At 46.9% G+C, this 23,377-nt stretch overlaps 1 protein-coding gene and 1 non-coding gene across 3 annotated transcripts in view; both read left to right on the top strand.

Moving 5' to 3' along the window:
- Positions 1–23,377, top strand: part of TEX14 (testis expressed 14, intercellular bridge forming factor) — a 758,047-nt gene that overhangs the window by 87,641 nt on the left and 647,029 nt on the right. The gene's annotated exons all lie outside the window — the stretch shown is intronic.
- Positions 8,715–8,933, top strand: LOC143986412 (small nucleolar RNA U3). Its single transcript, XR_013276508.1, has one exon. It is a non-coding gene; the product is annotated as a small nucleolar RNA U3 (small nucleolar RNA).

The raw sequence follows: 23,377 nt of genomic DNA on the forward strand, positions 1-23,377 counted from the left end.
GATCAATAGTCGCCCATAGCGGGAGTTGATACGTCTCGTGGAGGTGAGCGAGCGGAGCAATGGTAGCAGCCACGTAGTAGTCTCTTATATTCGGGACCGAGAGGCCCCCATTATTTTTGTTGGCGAACAGGATTTGTTTATTAATACGGGGGCAAGACGATCCCCAGATAAATTGCAGGATCTTACGCTGATGGTTATTGAGGACGTGGGAGGGAATAGGGATGGGGAGAACCCTAAAATAGTAAAGCGATTTTGGGAGATATGCCATTCTGATGGCCGTTATTCTCCCAAACCATGAAAGAGGTAAGGAGGACCACGCCGACAACATATCCGTTAGTTTTTTGAATAATGGTGGATAATTTGCCTGATACGTCGATGTGAGACGGATTCCCAAATAAGGCAAAGAGGAAACCCATTGGTAAGGAAAGGCCGACTGCAAGTCCCCCAGTAACTCCACAGAGAGGTTAGTCGACAATGCCTTCGATTTAGATGAGTTAATCTGGAGTCCTGAGAGAAATGCAAAGGATTGCAACAGTGTATGTAAGTTTGGCAGCGAAGTTCTAGGAGAGGTGACAGAAAGGAGAATGTCATCAGCGAATAAGGAAATCGTATGAGGGCAACCTGCTATTTCTATGCCCCGGATATCTGGATGAGCTCTTATTGCCTCTGCCAGAGGTTCCAGTGCCAACACAAAAAGAAGGGGTGACAGCGGACATCCCTGGCGGGTTCCCCTGTGGATATTAAAAATGGGGGATTCAAATCCAAAATATTTAATTTTTGCTCGGGGGGAATCGTATAGGGACGACATCCAAAGTTATAAAAGAAGTCCCGAACCCATAGTGCCGTAGGACAGACATGAGATAGGGCCAAGATAAGGAGTCAAAGGCCTTATTTATATCGAGGGAGAGAAGCATGGATTCCAGAGAGCGAGCCTGGGCTATATGTTGGAGTTGAACTATACGTCGAATTGCATCTCCCGCTTGTCTCTGTGGTACAAAGCCAACCTGGTCTTTTTTTATTAAACGGGGGAGAAAAGAGTTTAGTCGAGTCGCCAAGATTTTTGTCAAGAGTTTCATATCTACATTGATGAGCAAGATCGGCCTGAAATTTGCCCAAGATGAGTGGTCACGGTCCGGTTTAGGAATCATCACCACATTTGCTGTCAGAAGATCTGGGGAGAGAGGGCAGCCGTTTTTCACCAAATTGTACATTGCCACCAGGTGGGGGGCTACTACCGATGCCACCTTCCTATAATAAAGTGCGGTGTACCCATCAGGCCCAGGACGTTTTCCCACCTTAAGCTCTTTTATTGCTTGTAGAACTTCGGTGAGCTGAATATCCCTATCCATGAGGGTAACGTGAGCCCCCGTTAAAGATGGGAGCGAAAGGCTTTCCAGGAAGTCTGCCGTGCTCTGAGCCGCATTGCCCTCTGGTGCCGCGTACAGCTTCGCAAGGCGATACCCAAATTCCTCCAGAACATGCTTCTGGTTCCCTGATAGGACATTGTTTCGATCTCGCAAGGTTATCGGGTTCAATTTAGGGGTAAAAGTTCAGAGTCTGTTAGCTAGCATACGGTTGGGCTTATTTGCTCTCACATACCACTGCTGGCGGGACCAGCGTAGTATACGCTCAGCACCCTCAGTGAGGCACAGATCAAGCTCCGATCTGGCTAATTCCAGCAACTTACGGTTGCCCGGGGTGGGAAATTGTTTAAACTTCTCGGATAGTGACTCCAATCGGGACTCAAGCTCTTTTTGTTTTGTCTCTCTAGCCCTCTTACGGGCCGAAGCCAGACCAATTATCCGACCTCGTAACACCGCTTTATAAGCCTCCCAAAGGACCACCGGAGACTGCACCGAGCCCAAATTCTCACGAAAGTAGTCCTCCGAAGCCTTAACAATATCCGCCGTCACCCCTGCATGTGAAAGCAGGGAATCATTCATCACCCAGGGAGAAAATCTAGGTCTATCTAGAATAGAGTGACAGACAACTAGCACTGGGTCGTGATCCGACCAAGGAACAGCCAAAATTGAGGCCGATACCACTAACGGAAGATGACGTCTGAGCATAAACATATGGTCTATCCTTGAGTGAACCCGATGGGGGTGAGAGTAATGGGTGAAGTCCCTGCCCTGAGGATGACACTCCCTCCACAGGTCAACCAAGTCAAGGGTTTGCAAGGAGAACATAAATTTTTTAGCCCCTGCCGACTGTCCGTTTCTCTCGGGCGGCTGCTTATCTAGTTTGGGATTTAATATAAGATTAGAGTCACCCGCAAGAAGGAGGGTGCCCTTGCAGTGGGACATAAGCAGGGCGCAGACATGGGTCAAGAAAGGCCCCGGATTTACATTCGGGGCATAGTACGTTAGTACGGTAACCTCTGTGTCATGAATGGTGCCTTGGAGCAATAGGTACCGCCCATCAGGGTCTGCGATCTGTTTAGTGCAACTAAATGGAACAGATTTGCGAAAAGCCACGAGAACCCCCCTTTGTTTGGTTGAAGCATTCACAAAAAATACCTGAGGGAACTGAGCATCGAAGTACCTAGGATGAGAGGTCTCAGAAAAATGTGTCTCCTGCAAACAAGCAATGTCAACTTGTCGTTTGCGCAGATATTTAAAAATCTTCACCCTCTTATGGGGAGAGTTCATGCCCTGAACATTCAGGGACAACCAGTTAATTGTCATTGGGACAGCACTGGGCGGCCATTAACCTTGAACCAGAGTACACACCCTGCGAACCCAGAGGGGGAAAAAAGGGATAGAAGCAGTGAAGAGGGAGAAGAAAAAGAGAAGTAATGTAGCACATCAGAAAAGGTAGTAGAATCATGCAATGCTGCGAACATATAACTCTGTAACAGTAAGATTGCTATGGGTCGTGGGTTGAACGTCCCACTACCTGGTCGGGTGTTGACTCGAACGTTAGTTCGGATCAAGTACCACATCATGAGGGTGCAGTGGTCCGTCGGAGACCACTCCGCTTAACTGAGACAATAACCATGAATATAAAAGAACATGTCAACAATGGCATATCAATGTAAACCCCAAGAACAAGTGAAAAACTGAGAGAAAAAAAAACACAAAGAGAAAAAATTTCACCATTCACATCCCCTCCCCCCACCTCCCCCCCCCCCCCCCAGAAAAACAGGGCAGTGCATGTGGTGACCCCCTGCCCATGAATAAACAGCATGAACCCAGCAACATCTAAATGAAACCCAAAAAACAGGGGAGCCCAATAACCGCGGGATGGGCGCAAGGCCTTACCCCGTCCGGCCAACAGTAGGCTGGGGCCAAGTCCACAGGGCACATACCCACTCTTAACTCACACTATGAGAGGGAAAATATTTTTTTTTTGAAAAAATAAAAAATTTGAAGAGGGTAAAACGGAGGCGGGGAATCGAAAAAGCTTATGCAAGTGGGGGGGAGGCGGCAGTCATTACCTGAGTGCATTAATTGTTCAAAAAAAAAAAAAAGTCAAGACAATTCCCCTGCCAGTCATTCGCAACCAGCAAGGTGGGCCACCACAGTCCAGGTTGGAAGACGAGCACAGTCTGACTGTAATCAAATAATGACTAGCTTACCACTCCTCAGAGTTGCGGTTCGGAGGTGTCTCGTTCTAGTCTCCTGGTGGCATTAGGTACTGCTTGTTCAAGAGCCTGAGGCGCGTCTGCTGTGCGAAGGCAGGGAAAAAAAACAAAACAAAAACAAAGCACAAACAAATTAGCAAAAGGCAGAAACAGCACTTGTCTGACGATGCCCGTCTGTAGAAACTTCTTGAAACCTCTGAGCCTTGAGAGAACGGAGGGCTTGAGATCCGTGCTGTGAGGATTGTGAGGATCTCGGTGGGGCCCGGGAGGGACCCGGGCGGGCCAATGCTATTTCGGGTTGAGAAGGAGGGAGGTCAAACTGCAGCTCCTGGAATTGTCGCCTCAGGTCCGGCAAAGATGAGGCATGAAACTGACGTCCCAAATGATAAAAAGAGAGTTTAAAGGGGAACCCCTATCGATAGCGGATGTTTCTGGCTTGCAAGATTTGCAGATAGGGCTTCATATTACGCCTTTTAGCGATAGTGACCGGGGAAAGATCTGCAAACAATTGGAGGGAGTTTCCCTGGAATGTAATGTCCGGCAACTCTCTGGCAGCCTGGAGAAGCCGTTCCTTGGTTCTGTAGAAGTGAAATTTTATGATCACATCTCTAGGGGGGCCCTCAGTTGGCTTGGGAGCGAGGGACCTATGGATACGGTCGAATTCCAGGCGTTCCGTAGGAATATCAGGTGCTAGCTCCTGGAAGAACGCTGTAGCTGTACCCTGAAGGTCTGTGATGGTTTCCGGGAGGCCGCGTATACGCAAATTACCTCTGCGAGCCCTATTTTCTGAGTCCTCAAGTTTGTCCTGGAGAGTTATAAGTTCTGCATTCAGTTTCTCCACCTCTTCCTCATGACCCTCCAGTACCGTGGTTGTTAGATCCATCCATTCCTCTAACTGATTAGTGCGGTGGCCTAGTTCTTTAAGACCCTTCACCAGTTCAGCAGACAGTTTGCGAGAGGCTGCGGTGATCTCTTCCCTTACTATGGTACGGAATTTTTGTAGCAAAGCTTCAGAGTTAGTGTCTACAGGGCTTGCTAGGTTAGAGGGAAACTGTGACAGGCTATCATCAGAATGCTGTGTGGTGTCATCAGGTTCCGGCGGTTCGGGCGCCATCTTGCCCTTCCCTTTCGCCTTCCCCCGGACCGGAGAGGATTTCTGTTGTGATCTGTTGCGGGGACGGTTCCGGGGCGTATTATACATACCCGCCGGTTGCCCAATAGCGCCTGCAGTGGTTGGGGTAGATGTGACAAGAATCGTTAGCTGAATATGCCTTATCTGCCAAGTGAAATGGTCCGACGGCGCGGTGCTAGGGAATTATGCTGTCATTTTCCCTGCGACCGCGTATGCACCCCCAGTCAAGTTATATATAATCACATGTCCATCTGTAGGCCCTCCAGGGCCACTATAGTCTGTGTGGATGGTGTGTAGTACAGGGGGGGGGCAGGATCCGTCTTTGGGAGTGTAAGGGGCCTGTAATGGAGGACTGGGTGTACCAAGGTGGCTACCACCTACCTCAGCCTTCCGTATGTCCTCTACAGCAACGTGCGGCCTGTTAATTCCTGTCCCCTCTGCTGAATTTCTGTCCCAGGCCTTAGGGGGGCTCCTCCGACACACGATGGATGCGCGTGTGTGGCCGCTATCCGCACGGCCCACGGTACGCGAGCGCGGAGGCTTCGGTGGCCTTGTAGGCCGCAAGATCGCGGCCGGCGCTCACTCGATGTAGCAGGCCTCGGGCCCGATCGCGGGACGCACCGCCGGTCCGGAGCCGCAAAACGGCTGTGGTTGTGCTCCTGGGACTTGCGGGGAGCGAGCTGAGGTGCCCGCCGGCCAAAATCTCACCTGGTAGCGGCGGATGGTTGAGGATTGTTTCTCGGCCGGCGGAGCTCAGCAGGGATGCGTCCTCTCCCCAGCACTTCCAGTCACGCCCCCCCCCCCCTACAAATTGCATTTCAACAGGCAACAGGTGTGATGGGGGTAGGGCGGGGGGATAGGGGAGAGCAAAAAGAGTTCACAGGCCTAAGGCTTTATTGAACTGCCAAGGATATACAGGGGGGAGGGGAAATCTTCAGATCTCCTCTTCCTCCTTAAAGTCCATCAAGTTTTAGTCTCTGAACAGACTGTGGACCAGTCTGCGACAGTCCTTAATAGACATCCTCTCCCGCTGGTGGATGAGGTGCTTTCTGGTGCACCATAAAGCATCCTTAAAGCAACACAGCACCCGCCAGGCACTGTCAATGTCCTCCTGTAAATGAGTTCCACAAAAGAGTCCGTTCAACACACCTCCTTGGGACTACAGGCACTGCTAGCGGCATTCACAGAATGCCCCAGGGTGGTGAGTCTAGCACTAAGTACTCCCCTGGCAGCTGCAGCAGGAGGGTTGGACCTTCACTGTCCTAAGCCCCTTTGCGGGTGGCAGACAGGCTAGGGTCAGCATGGCTTCAGAAACTGGTGTTTCTTCCCCCGAAATCCAGGCTATAACAACCGGGTCACCTGCGGATAGCGCGGTCCGCATGGACATCCTGACGGCAGTCCTTGACTCCTATGTTGCCAAGACTTGGAAGGAAAGGTGCGCGTAAGAGGCCCCTGTCCCCCCCGTCCTTTGGGGAGAGCTCTGATACAGACTCGGGCCCTGCTGCGTCTGGTGACCCCTGCTCTGACCTATCAGACGTGGCTGACCAGGGCCATTCGGACAGTGAGGATGATTCCCCGTCTGGGTCCGGGCGCGACAAAGCGCTTGTTGGAGCACTCATCACAGCTGTGCGTGATACCCCTAAGATTCAGGGGCCAGCGGATCCCTCTGCTGATGTACAGGTGTTCCCGTATTTGACTTATTTTGACAAATTCATCTACAGGGAATGGGGTCGCCCGCAACTGACCTTTTCAGTCCCCAAAAATTTGGCGGTGCGTTACCCCTTTGAGGACAGCCTTCTCAAAAAGTGGTCAGCTCCTCCGGTCGTGGACCCCCCAATATCTAGGTTAAATCCCGGTTGAGGGGACTCCTGCATTCAAGGATCCCGCGGATAGGAAGGCTGAGGCGGTGGCTCGTTCCTTATTTACGATTGTGGGGTCAGCCATGCGACCTGTACTGGCATCCCCACTGGTGTCGCAGACACTGATTGAGTGGGCAAAACTTTTGCACCGCGAATTGGGTGAGCAGAACGCCTCCCCTGTCTGCGTGGAGCTAGCAGACCAACTAGTGCAAGGCCTTAAGTACATTTGTGATGCGGCCCTGGATACTCTCCCTCTGTTATCCAAGGCTTCAGTGTCAGCTGTGGTGCTGAGGCGCCTAATTTGGCTGAAATTCTGGTCTGCTGACCAGGCATCCAAGAAAGCCCTGATGGATCTTCCCTTTCTTGGCGAGCGGATGACATTATTAAGAATGCCACTGGTGGTAAGAGTACACTACTCCCACAGGCCAGGAAGGCCAAGGAGCCTCACTGCGGGCACGGGTCCTCTTTTTCCACTCTTCGTCCTCTCGGTGCTTCTGCAAAACACCCCCAGGCCAACAGGACGCCCACGGACGGTCAGAAGCCTCCCTGGAACCGCAAGCCTAACAAGCTTGCTACCGCATTAAGTTTTTGTCCAGGAGACTCAACGCTGTTGTTCCTGGTTGCAGGGAATCAGTAATCCAGAGCTGAAAATGCTCCCAGGACCACTAGCCACGTACAGTCCACATTACTGATGTCACTCCTATAGGTACCTATGGCTCTGCACTCTATAATGCAAATGCTTTTATATCACAAATATGTTTTATACCTTCCTAGACTCCTTGATATTACTACCTATTTACTACCCTGGTGCACTTTTTTTGTTCAATTGGCTTGGGAAAAAAAATTGGGCTAATAATTTGGTTTTTAATCATTGAAAATTACCAGATTACATGGTGATTTTAATTCCCCTTCTTTCATTGTGTATGGCAATGTACATCCTTTTTTTTTTATATCTAGGTAATAGTTTAACATCTTTTCTTAAACAATTCATAAGTGTTAAAACCTTCACTTGGTAATGTTTTACATTTTTATATTGCAGTTACTTAAAGCGGGAGTCCACCGGGACTCCGCGATTTTTTTTTTTTTTTAAAAGCCAGCAGCTACAAATACTGCAGCTGCTGACTTTTAAAATAGTGACACTTACCTGTCCAGCGCGCCCGCGATGTCGGAACCCGAAGCCGATCGCTCGGTCGTCTCTCGGGTCCTGCCGCCGCCATCTTGGGTATGGGAATCAGGAAATGGAGCCTTTCGGCTTCATTTCCCGGTTCCCTACTGCGCATGCGCGAATCGCGCGGCGCAATAAGGACGCTCCCCGCTGCCTCTGGGAGCTGTGTGTTTCCCAGCAGGCAGCGGGGCACTTGCGGAAAGGGGCGGGCAGTTGCGGAAAGGGGCGTAAGTTACGCCCCTTTCCGCAGACAGCTATCCCGGAAGTGGGTGCTGTTACCTGGATTATCCAGGTAACTGCACCCCCCTCCCCCCTGAAAGGTGCCGATTGTGGCACCGGAGGGGGGGAGGGTTCCGATGAGCGGAAGGTCCACTTTAGGGTGGACCTCCGCTTTAATTTGTTTCAGTTTATCTAAAACGATTTAGAAATTGATAAAAAAACTAAAACAAAAACTTGTTTGAACAGGAGCTGTTATTCTATTTTTCTGTTATTTTATAACGTACATATATATGTTAAGCAGCTAGTCATGTAAATGGTAGATTATTACGTTATTAGGTAATTAAACAACGTTTTAAATCTAGAATTTATCAGCAACAAAGGTAAACTGTTTTGTTAGGAAGGTACAATGTATCTGGTTGTTAAACAGTTATGGTTCTCCTGACTTGTAAAGAAAGTTAGTAAGAGCTACAGGGGGCGGGATAAACTTCAATTGGTTAAGGGTTGCCGGATATGCAAATGTTGTGACTGAAGGACTTTTGTAAGCTAGACACTTGAATTCAGAGTGTAAGACACATGTTGATGTAATTAGAAACACACATAACACATTTTAGAAAACAGTTTAGTGTTTGGGAATGATGATATTGGTAACTTTGTTGAGTGATTTGTATTTGTTTTATTGCGCATGATTAAGGTCACTACAACTTGTAATGGGTGTCCGTAACATGTGCTCGTTAAACAACACAGTATCTAGTTAAGACTATACTTTCAGGGATCATTTCTATAGTTTTTGACTGTCGAAATGTGCTCTAAAGTGTACAAACTCACCAATCACGATGAAGAGCATTAGTGTTTCTTTCTGAGCGCGAAGTGGGCTTACAGTGCTGCTTTTAATGGTAGCTGCTGTTAGTTGTTGATGACCGTTCTCTGCTTTTATTTTAAAGGCAAAGAGGAAAGAAACACAAGCTGAGTGATTGTTTTATTTGGTCTAAAGAATAGAGCATGTTGTACAGTGAAAAATGGCCTCAGAAGATGTATTGAAGCATTTAAATATAAAGTTGGTGCCTTTGGTTGTTTCTTCCCTGGTTTCCCAGTATTTTATTAACCGCTTAAGCCCAGACAAATTGTTAGCCTAAGGACCAGAGGTCTTTATACAATTTGGTACTGCACTGCTTTAACTGGTAATTGCGCGGTCATGCAATGTCGTACCCAAACAAAATTTACGTCCTTTTCTTCCCACAAATAGAGCTTTCTTTTAATGGTATTTTATTGCTTCTGCGATTTTTATTTTTTACGATATAAATGGAAAATACAGAAAATTTTGAAAAAAAAAAAGATATTTTCTACTTTTTGTTATAAGAAAAATCGAATAAACTCAATTTTAGTCATACATTTAGGCCAAAATGTATTCAGCCACATGTCTTTAGTAAAAAAAAATGTCAATAAGTGTATATTTATTGGTTTGCGCAAAAGTTATAGCGTCTACAAACTAGGGTACATTTTCTGGAATTTACACAGCTTTTAAGTTATGACTGCCTATTTCTTGAGGTGCTAAAATAGCAGGGCAGTACAAACACAACACCCCCCCCCCCCCAAGTGACCCCATTTTGGAAAGTAGACACCCAAGGAAATTGCTGAGGAGCATGTTGAGCCCATTGAATATTTTTTTTTGTCCCAAGTGATTGAATAATGACAAAAAAAAAGTTTACAAAAAGTTGTCACTAAATGATATATTGCTCACACATGCCATAGTTATAAGTGGAATTGCACCCCAAAATATATTCAGCTGCTTCTCCTGAATATGGGGATATCACATGTGTGGGACTTTTTGGGAGTCTAGCCATGTACGGCACCCCGAAAACCAATCACTGCCTTCAGGATTTCCAAGGGTGCAAATTTTTGAATTCACTCCTCACTACCTATCACAGTTTCGAAGGCCATAAAATGCCAAAATAACACAACCCCCCCCCCACCAAATGACCCCATTTTGGAAAGTAGACACCCCAAGGAAATTGCTGAGAGGCATGTTGAGCCCATTGAATTTTTTTTTTGTCCCAAGTGATTGAATAATAACAAAAAAAAAGTTTACAAAAAGTTGTCACTAAATGATATATTGCTCATACATGCCATAGTTATAAGTGGAATTGCACCCCAAAATATATTCTGCTGCTTCTCCTGAGTACGGGGATACTACATGTGTGGGACTTTTTGGGAGTCTAGCCACGTACGGCACCCCGAAAACCAATCACTGCCTTCAGGATTTCTAAGGGTGCAAATTTTTGATTTCGCTCCTCACTACCTATCACAGTTTCGAAGGCCATAAAATGGCAAACTAACACAACCCCCCCCCCCCCCAAATGACCCCATTTTGGAAAGTAGACACCCCAAGCTATTTACTGAGAGGGATGTTGAGTCCATGGAATATTTTATATTTTGCCACAAGTTGCGGTAATATTACAAACTTTTTTTTTTTTTTTGCACAAAGTTGTCACTAAATGATATATTGCTCACACATGCTATGGGCATATGTGAAATTACACCCCAAAATACATTCTGCTGCTTCTCCTGAGCACGGGGATACCACATTTGGGGGACTTTTTGGGAGCCTAGCCGCATACGGGACCCGAAAACCTAGCACCGCCTTCAGGATTTAAATATAAAACGGTACCAAAAAAAAAATGTTAGCCATCGCAGGGATCAGGCCTTACTCTGCGAACGCTGCAGTTATGTGTTTAGTGTTTTGTAATTGACAGTGATCGATCGATACTGCACTTGTACTGCAACTTGCACCTGTAACACTTATATTATCACTGGTGAAAGGGTTGACTACGGGCAATCAGGGGGTTAAAACCTTTATTAGGTAGTATATGGGGGTCCCTGACGCTATATAAAAACCTGACGGGGAACCTAAATAACTAACTGGCTAACCAGCGTCACCAGTGACACTTATACAGTGATCTCTGGTGAAAGGGTTAACTCTAGGGGCAATCAGGGGGTTAAAACCTTTATTAGGTTGTATATGGGATACCTAACGCTATAAAAACCTGGCTGTGAACCTAAAAAATAACTAACTAGCTACCTAGCGGCACCAGTGACACTAATGCAGCGATCAGAAAAATGATCGCTTAGTGACACTGGCAAAAGGGGGTGAAAGGGTTACCTGGGGGGCAATCAGGGGGTTAAACCTTTATTGGGGGGGTAGGGGGCTACCCTGGACCTAACACTAACCGCCTGACACTTTTTACAGTTACAACTGACACTAAATGCAGTGATCAGTAAATAAATGATCACTGCAATCAGTGACACTGTGACTGGGGGGGGTGATCAGGGGGTGACGGGGTGAAAGTGTGCCTATGTGTACCTACATGTCAGTGTAGTGTTGGTGCACTTACTAGGATGTCTTCTCTTCTCGCCATCTGGTCAAAAAGACCGCCCTGAGGAGAGTGACATCACTTCCTCCTGCCTGTGTTTACACTACACAGGCAGGGGAAGCTTCTCATTTGCCAGGAGTGATCGAGAGGGGATGGCCAGAAACCAACGCCCATCCCCTCATCCCGGATCACTTCTGAAGTGAAACGGACCACGGCAGCCAGCGGGAGGGGGTCCTATCGGATCCCCCACCCGCTGGAAGGCAGGCACGTATGGGTACGTGCTTGTGCCTGCCCGTGCCCTTGTGCCGACGTATAATTACATGCGGCGGTCCTAAAGTGGTTAAAAGCAGAAATTGTTGTTTCTAAATTAACAAATGCCTTCGTTAGGTTGGTTTCATGCTTTTACTTATTTTTATACCCACCCTGTCAAGGATGCCAATAGTGGCCCACTCAGGTGTAGAGGAAGGAATTATACAGGTGGAATGTGGCAAAGTGTTTTGATCAGTGGACAGTAGTCTGAAACAGGATGAAGCAATCATCTCTTATAGTTTCAGATACTGTAGTAAGATCTTAATGGGCTTAAAGTGGATTTAAATCGATTCATGAAATTTGAGCTGGGCACATATCTGCAGTGTTTTGTTACCTCTCTTCAAAGCACTAAGTCTTGTAGCTTTCTCTTGCTCCATTCTTCTGTTATCAGCCTGACAACTCCTGATAAGTTCTCTGTCACATAATATAAAAGCAGATGGAGTCTTGTGTTGGGGAGGATGCCATAAATAGATTTGCAGTGTCCTGATGATCTATTCAATGATCAGGGCTGAAAGTCTATACCTATGAAGAGAGGGTGTTACATAGTAGGTGAAGTTGAAAAAAGACACAAGTCCATCAAGTCCAACCTATGTGTGTGATTATATGTCAGTATTACATTGTATATCCCTGTATGTTGCTGTTGTTCAGGTGCTTATCTAATAGTTTCTTGAAACTATCAATGCCCCCCGCTGAGACCACTGCCTGTGGAAGGGAATTCCACATCCTTGCCAGTAAAGAACCCTCTACATAGTTTAAGGTTAAACCTCTTTTCTTCTAATTTTAATGAGTGGCCACGAGTCTTGTTAAACTCCCTTCTGCGAAAAGTTTTATCCTTATTGTGGGGTCACCAGTATGGTATTTATATTTTGAAATCATATCCTCTCTCAAGCGACTCTTCTCCAGAGAAAATAAGTTCAGTGCTCACAACCTGTCCTCATGACTAATATCTTCCAGGCCTTTTATTAGCTTTGTTGCCCTTCTTTGTACTCGCTCCATTTCTAGTCCTGAGGACTGGTGCCCAGAACTGGACAGCATACTCTAGGTGTGGCCGGACCAGAGTCTGTAGAGTGGGAGAATTATCGTTTTATCTCTGGAGTTGATCCCCTTTTTAACGCATACCAATATTCTGTTTTCTTTGTTAGCAGCAGCTTGGCATTGCATGCCATTGCTGAGCCTATCATCTACTAGGAAGCCAGGAGGGATGTTAGCAAGCCATTCTTGAAACAACAGCAGGAGATGGTTCCTAGTGATGTGACCAAACGTGAAGGCAAAGGAGAAATGAGCTGGAAGACTTATATATAGGCAGGCCAGACGAGCATCATCGGGAACAGCTGGCAACTGAAGAGAGAAGAGAGCTGGCAATTAGCTGACATCTGAGCGGCCAGGCCAGAGGAAGGGCTAAGCCAACCCTGACAGTACACTCCCCTCAATGACCCCTCTCCTTCAGAGGGCCACCAGGCTTGAGGGGAAACAGTCTATGGAACTCACGGAGGAGGACAGGGGCATGTACGTCAGAGGATGTAACCCAGGAGCGTTCCTCCGGACCGTACCCCTTCCAATGCACCAGGTACTGTATGCGCCCACGGAACCTACGGGAGTCAACAATGGATTGTACCTCATACTCCTCATGGTTCTCAACCTGAATAGGGTGAGGACGTGGCACCGAGGTGTTAAATCGGTTACAGACCAACGGTTTCAATAAGGAGACATGAAACACATTAGAGATGCGTATACTAGGAGGAAGTTCCAACGCGTAAGCTACTGGGTTAATCCTGCGAAGGATACGGAAAGGCCCAATAAACCGAGGTGCAAACTTCAGTGAGGGAACACGAAGCCGGAGGTTGCGAGATGACAGCCAGACCCTGTCCCCAACCTGGTAGGAAGGCGCTGGCAGGCGTCTGCGGTCAGCATGGAGTCTGTACCTATCATTAGCATGACGCAAAGCCTCCTGAACTTGTACCCAAGTGGAACGAAGACCACGGAGATGCTCCTCTAACGCAGGAATACTCTGCGGAACAAACGAGTCAGGCAACACGGAAGGCTGGAAACCATAATTCGCCATAAATGGAGACAATCGGGAGGCAGAATTCAAGGCACTGTTGTGAGCAAACTCTGCCCAAGGTAATAGGTCCGACCAGTTGTTATGATGGTCAGAAATATAGCAACGTAGGAATTGCTCCAAGGACTGATTGGCTCGTTCTGCGGCCCCATTAGACTGCGGGTGATATGCAGAAGAGAACGCAAGCTGGATTCCCAACTGCACAAAAGGCTCGCCAGAACTGTGAGACAAACTGACTGCCCCTATCCGAGACAATCACCTTGGATAGCCCATGTAAGCGAAAGATCCCCCGGAGCAAAAATGGAAGAGAGTTCCTTAGAGGTGGGCAACTTCTTAAGTGGAATACAATGACACATCTTTGAGAACCGCTCCACCACCATAAGGATAACAGTGTTGCCTTGGGAGTTGGGCAATCCACAATGAAATCCATAGACAGGTGAGTCCAGGGCCTCTCTCCATTGGGTATGGGTTGTAGGAGGCCCACTGGAAGGTGTTGTGGGGTCTTACTCTGAGCACACATGGGACAGGCAGCTACGAAAGCATTAACATTAGCCCATAGACTAGGCCACCAGAATTGTTGGGAGATGGCCCAAATGAGTTGATTCTTTCCAGGATGGCCAGCTGCCTTGGGAGAATGATAAGTCTGGAGTACTGCAGTACAGAGACTCTCTGGGACAAAGCAGTGGTCACAAGGTTTATCAGAAGGAGCATGGACCTGAGCAGCAAGAATCTTGTCACCCAAAGGAGAAGTAGAACTGGTGCGAACCGTAGCTAAGATACAATCAGGAGGAATCGTAGGAACTGGAACCGACTCCGACTTGGAAGTGGAGGAAAATTGTCGTAACAAGGCATCCGCCCTTACATTCTTAGTACCGGGTAAGAATGAGACAATGTAATTAAAGCTCGACAAGAAAAGAGCCCATCGCGCCCTTCTGGGAGAGAGTCGCTTAGCCTCAGACAAGAATGTAAGATTCTTATGGTCAGTAAGAATAAGAATGGGCACAGTGGTACCTTCAAGGAGATGTCTCCTTTCTTTCAGGGCTAAAATGATCGCCAACAGCTCTCTGTCACCAATCTCGTAATCGCACTCAGCAGGTGACAATTTCTTGGAAAAGTAGCCACACGGATGCATAGAGCTCTCAGAGTTAGGACGTTGAGACAGAAGGGAGCCAACTCCAGTCTCAGAAGCATCAACTTCTAGGATAAAAGGCAACGTAGGATCAGGATGTGCCAGCACAGGAGCAGAAACAAAGGCAGCCTTGAGAGTCTCAAAGGCCTTAACCACTACAGCCCCGGACCAATAAACACCTTAAGGACCAGAGGTCTTTTTCCAATTTCGCACTGCACTGCTTTAACTGGTAATTGCACGGTCATGCAATATTGCACCCAAACGAAATTTGCGTCCTTTTCTTCCCACAAATAGAGCTTTCTTTTGATGGTATTTGATTGCCTCTGCGATTTTTATTTTTTGCGATATAAATGGAAAAAGAGCGAAAATTTTGAAAAAAAAAGATATTTTCTTCTTTTTGTTATAAGAAAAATCGAATAAACTAAATTTTAGTCATACATTGAGGGCAAAATTTATTCAGCCACATGTCTTTAGTAAAAAAAAATTTCAATAAGCGTATATTTTTTGGTTTGCGCAAAAGTTATAGCGTCTACAAACTAGAGTACATTTTCTGGAATTTACACAGCTTTTAATTTATGACTGCCTATCTCATTTCTTGAGGTGCTAAAATGGCAGGGCAGTACAAACCCCCCCCCCCCCCAAATGACCCCATTTTGGAAAGGAGACACCCCAAGGAAATTGCTGATGGGTATGTTGAGCCCATTGAATATTTATTTTTTTTGTCCTAAGGGATTGAATAATGACAAAAAAAAAAATTACAAAAAGTTGTCACTAAATGATATATTGCTCACACATGCCATGGTTATATGTGGAATTGCACCCCAAAATATATTCCGGTACTTCTCCCGAGTATGGGGATACCACATGTGTGGGATTTTTGGGAGTCTAGTCGCGCACGGCACCCCGAAAACCAATCACCACCTTCGAGATTTCTAAGGGTGCAAATTTTTGATTTCACTCCTCACTACCTATCACAGTTTCGAAGGCCATAAAATGCCAAAATAGCACAAAACCCCCCAAAATGACCCCATTTTGGAAAGTAGACACCCCAAGCTATTTACTGAGAGGCATGTTGAGTCCATGGAATATTTTATATTTTGCCACAAGTTGCGGGAATATTACAAACTTTTTTTTTTTGCACAAAGTAGTCACTAAATGATATATTGCTCACACATGCTATGGGCATATGTGAAATGACACCCCAAAATACATTCTGCTGCTTCTCCTGAGTACAGAGATACCACATGTGTGGGACTTTTTGGGAGCCTAGCCGCGTACGGGACCCCGAAATCCAAGCACCGCCTTCAGGATTTCTAAGGGCATACATTTTTTATTTTACTCCTACCTATCACTACCTATCACAGTTTTGAAGGCCATAAAATGCCAAGATGGCACAAACCCCCCCCCAAATGACCCCATTTTGGAAAGTAGACACCCCAAGCTATTTGCTGAGGGCCATGTTGAGACCATTGTTTTTTTTTTTTTTTGTCCCAAGGGATTGAATAATGACAAAAAAAAATAAAAAAATTTTTTTTTACAAAAAGTTGTCACTAAATGATATATTGCTCACACATGCCATGGTTATATGTGGAATTGCACCCCAAAATATATTCCGCTACTTCTCCCGAGTATGGGGATACCACATGTGTGGGACTTTTTGGGAGTCTAGTCATGCACGGCATCCCGAAAACCAATCACCACCTTCAGGATTTCTAATGCCGCGTACACACGAGCGGACTTTTCAACATCCAAAGTCCGAAGGACTGAGTCCGTCAGACTATCCGATCGTGTGTGGGCTGCAACGGACTTTTGACTCGCCAAAGTCCGAAGGACTTTAGAATATGGAACATGCTTCAAATTTTTCCGAAGGAACTCCGCCGGACCCGGTCCCCTTCGAAAAATCCGCTCGTGTGTATGCTACTCCGACGGACTAAAACCGACGCTAGGGCAGCTATTGGCTACTGGCTATGAACTTCCTTATTCGAGCCGAGTCGTACGTCATCACGTTCGAATCCGTCGGAGTTTAGTGTGATCGTGTGTGGCCAAGTCCGGTCAGCCGAAAAGTCTGTCAGAACTCCGTCGGAATTCCAGCAGAACTCCGACGGTACTCCTTCGGAAGTCTGTCGGACATAAGTCCTCTCGTGTGTACGGGGCTTTAGGGTGCAAATTTTTGATTTCACTCCTCACTACCTATCACAGTTTCGAAGGCCATAAAATGCCAAAATAGCACAAAACCCCCCAAAATGACCCCATTTTGTAAAGTAGACACCCCAAGCTATTTACTGAGAGGCATGTTGAGTCCATGGAATATTTTATATTTTGCCACAAGTTGCGGGAATATTACAAACTTTTTTTTTTTGCACAAAGTTGTCACTAAATGATATATTGCTCACACATGCTATGAGCATAAGTCAAATTACACCCCAAAATAAATTCTGCTGCTTCTCCCGAGTACGGGGATACCACATGTGGGGGACTTTTTGGGAGCCTAGCCACGTACGGGACCCCGAAAACCAAGCACTGCCTTCTGGATTTAAATATAAAATGCTACCAAAAAAACTGTTAGCGATCGCAGGGATCAGGCCTGACTCTGCGATCGCTGCAGTTATGTGTTTAGTGTTTTTTAAGTGACAGTGATCGATCGATACTGCACTTGGGTGGGCTGGGCAGAGGGGCAAAACACAGGTGCTAGCAGGTATCTGGGCTGATCCCGCTAACAATGCGTTTTTTTTTTAACCCTGAACTGCTGGGGACGCTAGTATAGATCTGATCAGATCAGATATTGATCTGTTCAGATTCTATACCACTACGGGAGGTTTATGCTTTGCGTGTGGGTGTTAGCGGTACTGGCACTAACCTAGCGCTGCCTGGCACGACGCAGACCCTGACCCTAAAACCTAATTGATATCACCCGCCGGGTGATCAGGGGGTTAAACCTTTATTAGGTAATAAATGGTGGGTGCCCTGATGCTAGAAAAAGCAAACTAACCAGAGTCACCCATAACACTTATACAGTGATCAGTGGTGAAATGGTTAACTAGGGGCAATCAGGGGGTTCAAATTTTTATTAGGTAGTATATGGGGGTCCCTGGCGCTTTATAAAAACCTGACGGGGAACCTAAATAACTAACTGGCTAACCAGCGTCACCAGTGACACTTATACTGTGATCGCTGGTGAAAGGGTTAACTAGGGGCAATCAGGGGGTTAAAACCATTATTGGGTAGTATATGGGGATACCTAACGCTATAAAAATCTGGCGGTGAACCTAAAAAAATAACTAGCTACCTAACGACACTAGTGACACTAATGCAGCGATCAGAAAAATGATTGCTTAGTGACACTGGCAAAAGGGGGCGAAAGGGTTAACTAGGGGCAATTTAGTGGGTTAAAACCATTATTGGGTAGTATATCGGGGTACCTAGCGCTATAAAAACCTGGCGGTGAACCTAAAATAATAACTAGCTACCTAGCGGCACTAGTGACACTAATGCAGCGATCAGAAAAACGATTGCTTAGTGACACTGGCAAAAGGGGGTGAAAGGGTTAACTAGGGGCAATCAGGGGGGTAAAACATTATTGGGTAGTATATCGGGGTACCTAGCACTATAAAAAACCTGGCGGTGAACATAAAAAAAAACTAGCTACCTAGCGACACTAGCGACACTAATGCAGCGATCAGAAAAATGATCGCTTAGTGACACTGGCAAAAGGGGGTGAAAGGGTTAACTAGGGGCAATCAGGGGGTTAAAACCATTATTGGGTAGTATATCGGGGTACCTAGCGCTATAAAAACCTGGCGGTGAACCTAAAAAAATAAATAGCTACCTAGCGGCACTAGTGACACTAATGCAGCGATCAGAAAAACGATCGCTTAGTGACACTGGCAAAAGGGGGTGAAAGGGTTAACTAGGGGCAATCAGGGGGTTAAAACCATTATTGGGTAGTATATCGGGGTACCTAGCGCTATAAAAACCTGGCGGTGAACCTAAAAAAAAACTAGCTACCTAGCGACACTAATGCAGCGATCAGAAAAATGATCGCTTAGTGACACTGGCAAAAGGGGGTGAAAGGGTTAATTAGGGGCAATCAGGGGGTTAAAACCATTATTGGGTAGTATATTGGGGTACCTAGCGCTATAAAAACCTGGCGGTGAACCTAAAAAAATAACTAGCTACCTAGCGACACTAATGCAGCGATCAGAAAAATGATCGCTTAGTGACACTGGCAAAAGGGGTGAAAGGGTTAACTAGGGGCAATCAGGGGGTTAAAACCATTATTGGGTAGTATATCGGGGTACCTAGCGCTATAAAAACCTGGCGGTGAACCTAAAAAAATAACTAGCTACCTAGCGACAGTAGCGACACTAATGCAGCGATCAGAAAAATGATCGCTTAGTGACACTGGCAAAAGGGGTGAAAGGGTTAACTAGGGGCAATCAGGGGGTTAAAACCATTATTGGGTAGTATATCGGGGTACCTAGCGCTATAAAAACCAGGCGGTGAACCTAAAAAAATAACTAGCTACCTAGCGACAGTAGCGACACTAATGCACCGATCAGAAAAATGATCGCTTAGTGACACTGGCAAAAGGGGGGTGAAAGGGTTAACTAGGGGCAATCAGGAGGTTAATACCATTATTGGGTAGTATTTCGGGGTACCTAGCGCAATAAAAACCAGGCGGTGAACCTAAAAAAATAACTAGCTACCTAGCGACACTAATGCAGCGATCAGAAAAATGATCGCTTAGTGACACTGGCAAAAGGGGGTGAAAGGGTTAACTAGGGGCAATCAGGGGGTTAAAACCATTATTGGGTAGTATATCGGGGTACCTAGCGATATAAAAACCTGGCGGTGAACCTAAAAAAATAACTAGCTACCTAGCGACAGTAGCGACACTAATGCAGCGATCAGAAAAATTATCGCTTAGTGACACTGGTAAAATGGGGTGAAAGGGTTAACTCTAGGGGCAATCGGGGGGTTAAATCTTTATTGGGGGTGATAGGGGGCTACCCTGGACCTAACACTAACTGCCCTGACAGTTTTAACTGTTACAACTGACACTGAATGCAGTGATCAGTAAAGAAATGATCAATGCAATCAGTGACACTGTGACTGGGGGGGGGGGGGCGGGGGCGATCGGTGGGGGGGGGGGGTTGTGTGCCTGTGTGTACGTACATGTCAGTGTAGTGTCGGTGCACACTTACTTTTAGTCTTCTCCTCGTAGTCCGGTCAAAAAGACCGCCCCGAGGAGAATGACATCACTTCCTCCTTCCTGTGTAAACAATACACAGTGGGAGGAAGCTTCTCATTGGCCAGGAGCGATCCAGAGGGGGTGGCCAGAAACCAACGGCCATCCCCTCATCACGGATCGCTCCTGGAGCGAACCGGACCGCCGTATCTAGCGGGAGGGGGTCCGATCGGACCCCCCACCCGCTGGAAGGCAGGCACGTACATGTACTTGCTTGTGCCTGCCTGTGCCATTGTGATGACGTACAATGGCAATACGGCAGTTCTTAAGTGGTTAATGGACTCCAGAGACCAACTTAGTGGGTTACCATTCTTTCTGGTCATATCAGTCAGAGGCTTGACCAGAGACGAGAAGTTACGAATAAACTTCCGATAGTAATTGGCAAAGCCCAGGAAACGCTGAAGAAGACGTAAACCCACGAGTCAAGGCCACTGTAGGACTTCCGAAAGTTTCTCTGGGTCCATTGAAAAACCAGCATTGGAAATGACATAGCCCAGGAATGTTACCTGTTCACGATGGAACTCACACTTCTCCAGTTTACAATACAGATTGTTCTCTCTTAGTTTCTGAAGTACACGACAGACATCTGTGTGGTGGCTCTCCAGGGGCTTGGAAAATATGAGTATATCATCGAGATAGACCACCACACACAACTGCAACAAATCTCGGAGGATATCGTTAATAAATTCCTGGAAAACTGCCGGGGTGTTACAAAGGCCAAAAGGCATTAGCAGGTACTCATAATGGCCTGTTCTGGTATTAAAACGCAGTTTTCCACTCGTCGGCCTCCTTAATGCGCATGAGATTGTATGCCCCTCTCAGGTCAAGCTTCGTGAAAACTGTTGCTCCCTTGAGGCGGTCAAATAACTCAGTAATCAATGGAATCGGGTAGGCATTTTTAATCGTGACACGATTGAGACCCCTATAATCTATACAAGGTCTCAGTTCACCGCTCTTGTTTTTCACAAAGAAGAAACCAGCACCAGCAGGAGACGAGGATTTGCGGATGAAACCTCGAGAAAGTGCGTCAGCAACATACTCCTCCATGGCCTTATCCTCCAAGACCGACAAAGGGTAAACCTGGCCACGAGGAGGTATGGCACCAGGTTGAAGGTCAATTGCGCAATCATAAGGGCGGTGTGGAGGCAAACTACGGGCTTGACCTTTATCAAAGACATCGCCAAAATCATGGTACTCCTCCGGCAGGGAGGGGTTTAAATCAGTGCACAGGACCTTGGATACCTTCAGGAAGCATGTCTCACTGCATTGTGGTGACCATGAGAGAACCTCAGCACGGAGCCAATCAAAAGAGGGGTTATGCCTCTGTAACCAAGGATAACCAATAACCAGTGGAAATCTGGGTGAGGAAATAACTTGGAATTGGATTATCGGATGGTGAAGAGCCCCTACGGCCATGGACAACGGAACCGTCTCATGAGTCACATGGGCAGGCTGTAAAGGTCTCCCGTCAAGAGCCTCAATGGCAAGTGGAGTGTCACGCAGCTGCAGTGGAATCGAGTGCTGCGAAACAAATGCAGCATCAATGAATAGGCCTGCAGCCCCAGAGTCGGTTAGAGCCTGTATCTCGATGGTCGACTCAGCCCAAGAAAGAGTGACTAAAACCAGGGGCTTATCCTTCTGGATAACTGGGGACGAAACAACGCCACCTCAGGTCTTTCTATGACAGGACCCCAAGGTTAGGGTGTTCCCTGGACGGGTAGGACAAGACTTCAAAAAGTGACCTGCCTGGCCACAATAAAGGCACAATCTCTCCCTCCTCCTAAAGGCTCTCATCTGCAGAGAGACGCGTGAAGCCCAGGTGCATGGGTTCATCTTCACTGACCAACTCGATACCAGGAGGCATGGGAGATGAGGGAGGCATGGGTGGGACTACAAAGCTCGGAGGCAAACGTACAGGAGGCTTCCACAAGCGCTCCTTAAGAGAATGTCTCTCTGAGTCTGGAGTCAATGAGGATGGCAAACGAGATCAAGCTCTCCAGCTCAGTGGGTATATCTCGGGCTGCTATCTCATCCTTGATGGAATCCGAGAGACCATGAGAAAAAGCAGCCACGAGGGCCTCATTGTTCCAAGCAACCTCTGCTGCCAGAGTACGGAATTCAATGGCATAGTCAGCAACAGTTCTTGTACTCTGTTTGATGGACATGAGGCACTTGGCAGCAGAAACGGAGCGTGCGGGAACGTCAAAAATCCTTTTAAAGGAGGCCACAAACTGAGGGTAACTGAAGAAAACAGGTATTTGCGTTTCCCATAGAGGTTTAGCCCAGGCCAAGGCTCTCTCAGAAAGCAAAGATATCACGAAACCTACTTTGCTTCTGTCCGTGGGAAATGCCTGGGGCAGTATTTCCAAGTATATCTCAACCTGATTGAGAAAACCTCTGCATTGAAATGGATCGCCCTCAAATCGCTGGGGAAGCGGAGCAGAACCAGACATACCACTTATAGAGGTAATACTTGAGGCGGGTGCCTGCACAGAGACTGGCGCAGCAGCAGGGATCGCCTGCGACACAGGTTGTACCGGAGCAGCCACCGTGGGGGATTCCAGGTGAGTCATGCGATTCAGGAGTGTTTGTAACGCCAAGGCAAACTGATCCATACGGGGATCTTGCTCATCCAATCTGGAAAAAAATATTACCAACAAGTGGATTGACTGTATCTTCTGAACTCATGTCCTTCACATACTGTCAGGACCCATGAAACAGACAGACAGAAGTACAATCCAATCACACTTGTTTATTAATAAAAATAAAAAGATAAATAGGAAAAAGCATAGTCAAGCAAGCCAGAGTCCAATAGCCAGATCGGGTAGTCAGCCAGTCCAAAGTTCATAAGCCAGATCGGGTAATCAGCCAGTCCAGACGTCAGGGATCCACGGAGAGCAAGTACAAGCAGGATGGAAGCAAGCCATTCTTGAAACAACAGCAGGAGATGGTTCCTAGTGATGTGACCAAACGTGAAGGCAAAGGAGAAATGAGCTGGAAGACTTATATATAGGCAGGCCAGACGAGCATCATCGGGAACAGCTGGTAACTGAAGAGAGAGAAGAGAGCTGGCAATTAGCCGACACCTGGGCGGCCAGCCCATAGGAGGCAGAGCTAAGCCAGCCCTGACAATGAATCCATGCTGATTTCTGCTAATGATACCATTCTCATTACTAAAATCTTGTATATAGTCCCTTATCATCCCCTCCAAGAGTTTACATACTATTGATGTTAGGCTAACTGGACCGTAATTCCCAGGGATGTATTTTGGGCCCTTTTTAAATATTGGTGCTACATTGGGTT

The sequence above is a fragment of the Lithobates pipiens genome, unplaced genomic scaffold (genome assembly GCF_037356315.1).
Source record: "Lithobates pipiens isolate NorthernLeopardFrog02 unplaced genomic scaffold, aLitPip1_a1.2 Scaffold_16, whole genome shotgun sequence".
Lineage (NCBI taxonomy): Eukaryota > Metazoa > Chordata > Amphibia > Anura > Ranidae > Lithobates > Lithobates pipiens.